This window comes from Ursus maritimus, unplaced genomic scaffold, assembly GCF_017311325.1.
Source record: "Ursus maritimus isolate PB19 unplaced genomic scaffold, ASM1731132v1 scaffold_10, whole genome shotgun sequence".
NCBI classification, from domain to species: domain Eukaryota; kingdom Metazoa; phylum Chordata; class Mammalia; order Carnivora; family Ursidae; genus Ursus; species Ursus maritimus.
Genome location: NW_024423344.1, coordinates 21,376,223 through 21,382,317, shown reverse-complemented (window position 1 = coordinate 21,382,317; position 6,095 = coordinate 21,376,223).

Here is a 6,095-nt window from a genome sequence, read left to right as displayed (position 1 = left end):
TTTTCTGCAGAAAGCATGTATTAACTTTATGATCAGAAACATAAATATTATTTTTGTAATTTTCTTTGCTATCAAGGGCTCCCCCTGCTGCTCACCTAAAAAATTATGGAGGGTTGGCCTCCTACTGCTTATTTCTGATTTTCCTCATCTTCCACAAAGTTCCATTCTTGATCTTGATCCACTCTCTACCTGTTACTTGTCTTAGGAGCAAACTCTTCTAATTTGAATACTTGGAATGACATGTCAAGTTCTAGTCTTTTTTTAAAAATTGCAATGTAAAATTCACGTACGTTAGTCACTGATTTAAAGTATAAAATTCAATATGTGGGGATTTTTTAGTATATTCACAAAATTGTGCAACTGTTTAATATCTAATTCCATAACATTTCCATCATTCCAAAAGAAACCTCATAACCATTAGCAATCACTTCGCATCACCCCTTGTCAGTGCCTGGTAATCACTAAGCTACTTTCTGTGTCTATGGATTTGCCTATTTGGATATTTAATTTAAATGGAATCATACCATATGTGGTCTTTTGGGTCTGGCTTCTTTCACTTTAGCATAATGTTTACAAGGTTACAATCCATCTTGTAGCATGTATCAGAACTTCTTTCCTTTTATGACTGAATACTATTCCATTGTTTGAACATTTCACATTCATTTATCCACTTACCAGTAATAGACATTTGGATTATTTCCACTTTTTGGCTATCATAATTAATCCTGCTATGAATATTCACATATAAATTTTTGTATACCTATGTTTTCAGTTCTCTTGGGTATATATCTGGTATGGAATTGCTGAGTCAAATTATAACTCTATACTTAACTTTTTTTTAAAATTTTTTTTAGCGAGAGCCCACGTGTGCGCGCACATGCATGAGCAGTGTGTGAGTGGGGGATGAGGGAGGGGCAGAGGGAGAGGGAGACAGAGAATCTTAAGCAGGCTTCATGCTTAGTGCAGAATCCGACAGGGCTCAATCTCATGACCCCAAGATCATGACCTAAGACGAAATCAAGAGTCAGACACTTAACTGACTAAGCCACCCAGGCACCCCTATATTTAAATTTTTGAGGAACTGCCAACTCTTTTTAGAAGTGACTATCATTTTACATTTCCACTAGCATTTTATGAGGGTTCCAATATGTCCTTACACTCATCAGTACATATATATTGTCTTTCTGATTAAAGATATCCTAGTGGGCATGAAGTGTTATCTTACGGTTTAGATCTGCATTTCTCTAATGACTAACAATGTTGAGTATCTTTTCATGTGCTTGCTGGCTACAGCACAAGGATTTCAAAATTGGGAAGTGCACGTCACCCAACTTTGTTCTTCTTTTTCTGGTTATTTTGGTTATTCTGAGTCTTTTGAATTTCCATATGAACTTTAGGATTAGTTTGTCAATTTTTGCAAATAAAAGCTGTTGGGGATTTGCTAGAGATAAGGACTTTGAAATAGTTTAATGAGAGTAGATTAATTAAGAGAGTATTGCTATCCTAATAGTTTTAAGTTTTCTAATCCATGAACACTAGATGTCTTTCTAGCTATTAAGGTCGTCTTTAATTTCTTTCAGTGGTGTTTTGTATTTGTCAATGTGACAAGTCTTACACTTATTTTGTTAAATTTATTCCTAAGCATTTTATTCTTTTTAATGCTGATGTAAATGAAATTTTCTTAATTCCATTTCCCAATTTTTCATTGCTAGAGTATAGAAATACAATTGATTTTTCTAAATTGATCTTATATCCTGCAAACTTGCTGAACTGGTTCATTAGCTCTAATAAATATTTGTGGATTCCTTAGAATTTTGTGTTTACAACATCATGTCATCAGCAAATGGAGATAGATTTACTTCTTCCTTCCCCCTCTGGATGCCTTTTTATTTCTTTTTCTTCACTAATTGCCCTGGCGAGAACATCCAGTATAATGTTGAAGTGTCCAGAAAGTTTTCTAGAAGTGTCTAGAAAGAACATCTTTTTCCTGGTCTTATTTGGAAAGCTTTCAGGCTTTCAGGATTAAGTATGATGTTCACTGTGGGCTTTTTTACATGCTGTTTACCAGGTGGAGGAAGTTCCTTTCCATCCCAGTTTGTTGAGTATTTTAAAAGGATTTTTACATGTTTTTTTTTTTATCATGGATTTGTTCAAATGCCTTTTCTGTATCTATTGATAACGTGATTTTCATTTTGTTTTGTTTTTCTATTAAACTGAAGTATGACGTTGATTAATTTTGGTATGTTGAACAAACCTTGCACTTCAGGAATAAATTCCAGTTAATTATTTTGTGTAATCACCCCCCTTTCCTTTTTATATTGCTGAATTGACTCTGTCAGTACTTTGTTAAGAATTTTTACGTATATATTCATTAGAGATATTGGTCTATTGGTCTATTGTGATATCTGGTTTTGGTGTCAGGGTAACACTGATTTAATGGAATGAGTTAGGAAATATTACCTTCTCTTCTATTTTTTGGAAGAGTCTGTGAAGGATTGGTGTTAATTTTTCTTTAAACATTTGGTGGAATTTACCACTGAAGCTATCTTGTCCTGGGCTTTACTCTTGTGGAAAGTTTTTTCATTACTAACTCAGTTTCTTTACTTCTTTAGGTTATTTATGTTTTCTATTTCTTTTTGAGTCAGTTTCAGTAGATTGTGTCTTCCTAGGACACAATAATTTGTGTGTAATTTGTCGGTATACAATTATTAATATATATAAAATTAAAAATTACTTTTATAATATTTTGTTATTTTTATAGCAGTTACCTAGGGGATTACAATTAGCATCTTAATTTGTAACAAGAGTCTCTGTTTATGGTTCATCAGTTTTATTATGATATGACTAGGTGTTTTTGTTTTTTTATCCTACTTAGAGTTTGTGAGCTTCTTGAATGTGCAGAATTTTTTTAATCAAATTTGCATAATTTTCAGTCATTATGTCTCAGATATTCTTTTTACACACCCCCCCTTCTCCCTTCTCTGCTTCTGGGACTCCATTTATGCTGGTATGCTTGAGGATCTCTGAGTCTGTTTTTTTTTTTTTTCTTTTCTTTTCTTTTCTTAATTCTTTTTTTATTTCTATTATGGAGACTGGATAATGGCAATTGACCTACCTTAGAGTTCACTGATTCTTTCTTCTGCTTGCTCAGATTTGTTATTGATCTATCCCCCTGGTGAATTTTTCATTTAATATTTTATTTTTCAATTCCAGAATTTCTACTTAGTTCATTTTTATGATTGTTATATTGTCAATGATATTCTCTATTAGTTTTGACACCATTCTCATACTTACCTTTAGTTCTGTAGACATGATTTCCTTAGTTATTTGCCCATATATAAAAGAGCTGATTTAAAGTCTATGTCTACTGTGCCAATGTTGGTTCTCCTCAGGGACAGTTTCTCTTGGCTACATTTTCCCCTTGTGTGTAGGCTATACTTTTTAAAAAATCTTTGCATGTCTTGTAATTTTTTTTAAAGATTTTATTTATTTATTTGACACAGAGAGAGAGAGAGAGCACGTGCACAAGCAGGGAGAGTGGGAGAAGGAGAAGCAGGCTCCCCACTGAGCAGGGAGCCCGACACAGGGCTCAATCCCAGGATCCTGGGATCATGACCTGAGCCAAAGGCAGATGCCCAACTGATGGAGCCACTCAGGTGCCTCTATCTTGTAATCTTTTTGTTGAAAATTGGATATTTCATAAAATATAATGTGTTCACTGGAAATCAGATTCTCCTCCCTTATAAGGGTTTGATTTATTGACTTTTCTGAACAAATTTTGCAAAGTCTGTAGTTTTTGTTGTGTGTAGCCACTGAAATCTCTTCTCTGGTCAATTAATGATCAGAAAGAGATTTTTTAGAAGTCCGTAACCAGTAAGTCTCCCAGTCTTTGCTGAGGGACCCTGTGTACATGTTGGATTACATCTTCAACACTCAGCTAAGAACCTGACAATTCTGCCTTAGCCATCATTTTCTGCTTATACAGAGCCATAGGTTTAGTCAGAGGTGAGAAGTTAGGAACTTCTCTGATAGTCTCTGAGCATGTGCACAGTCATGGGCTTGTGCAGGACTCCACATATGCATTTGGCTTTCTAGATTTCTAGGAATGGGTTGGAGGTTTTCAAAGTTATCTATGGACATCTTAACTTTTCCTTTAAAGTCTTTTGTTTAGTCTATGGTTTGCAACAACTGTTTTTCAGTACTTCAGGCAGCTGCAATATTCATTATTTACCTCTGATGGTTTTTAACAAATAGCCCTAAGAAAAATGCTGTTTGTTTAGGTGACCTGTGAGTCAGATCAAATAAAGGCAGTCTTGCAAGCAGGGTTTTCCAGGTTATTCCTAGACAAATCGTTACAATTCTCTGGAAATGGATATTTGAAGAAAACTCTAACTTCTTTCTGCCCCTTCCAGAGGCTACAATGTTGTTGTTTCAACATGACCATGGGCTATTAGTTTTCAAATCTACTATGTAGCTGAGGAAGATTGAGTGGAGAATAATGGAAAGAGGACTAGTTAAAAATGTCACAAAGTCTCTATACTTACTGAGATTCAGTCATTTTATGGACAATCATTCCTCAGATCACTGTAAGCTTTTGGTTCATTTCCAGAGTCCTGAAAAAGTTAATTCTGATAATTTTACCAGTTTTCTCACTGCTTTTATATAGGAGAGGATTTTTGGAGGTCTTTACTCTCCCATTTTTTGTTGATGACACCTTACATTCTAGATGTTTAATGAAATAAATATTTTTGAGAATTCTTAAAATTTCTCTTAACCATGCCTAAATGGGCCAGAGTTTTTTTTTTTTTAACTACTGTTGTCTTCTTTTAAAAAAAAATTATTTATTTATTCGTCAGAGAGGGAGTAGGGGAGAGAGAGAGAGCACAAGCAGGGGAAACGGCAGACAAAGGGAGAAGCAGGCTCCCTGCTGAGCAAGGAGCACAAAGCAGTATTCGATCCCAGGACCCTAGGATCATGACCTGAGCCAAAGGCAGATGCTTAACTGATTGAGCCACCCAGGAACCCCTAAACTTCTGTTGTTTTAACAAGGACAGAGTTTGGTTTAACTCTCTTGGCAAAAGTTGTGAAAAGCAGAGTCACCTGAGGCCTTTGTCATTCCCAAAACAGTCCTAACTGAATGCATTGTCGCTTAGACACTGCAGTCAGAAGTGCACAGTAATATGTAGGTGTCTGTATTTGATACATTTTACATCACTTCACTTCTGCACAATGTGAGGGTGAAACAAAACAGCATGGCCCTATGGGACTGTAATGGCATCCTTGGAGCTGAGTAGATAGAGTAGAAAAGATTATGACTCTAAGCCAGCAAATATATGAAATAACATTCAACATCACTAACTATAAAAGAAATACAAATCAAAACCACAATGAGATATTACTTCATAACTGGTAGGATGGCCAGAACAGAAAATAACAAGTGTTGACAAGGATATGGAAAAATTGGGACACTTCTGCACCATTGGTGGGGATACAAAATTGTATAGCCACTATGTAAAACAGTATGGAGTTTCCTCAAAAAAAATGAAAAACATAATTACCATATGATTCAGCAATCCCACTTGTGGGTATATATACAAAAGAATTCAAAGCAGGATCTTGAAGAGATATTTGCACATCCATGTTCATGGCAACATTATTCACTATAGCTAAGAGCTAGAAGCAATTAAAATGTCCACTGAAAGGTGGATGGATAAGGAAAACGTTTTATATACATTATGCAGCCTTAAAAAAGAAGGAACTTCTGCCATGCTACAAGATCTATAAACCTGCGGACACTATGCTGAGTGAAATAAGCCAATCACAAAAGATCAAATACTGTATGATTACACTAATATGAAATATTTAAAATAGTCAAAATCATTTAAACAAAAAAAGTAGAAAGATGGTCATGAACGGTAGGGGAGAGGGAGAAGGAGAATTAGTGTTTAGTGGGTACAAGTTTTAATTTTGCAAGGTAAAAAGCTCCAGAGATCTGTCATACAACAATATAAATCTACTTAACGCTATTTAACTGTACACTAAAAAAAATTGTCAGCAGTTAGTAGAAGGACTCCTGAAGGTGTATGAGGCAGTAG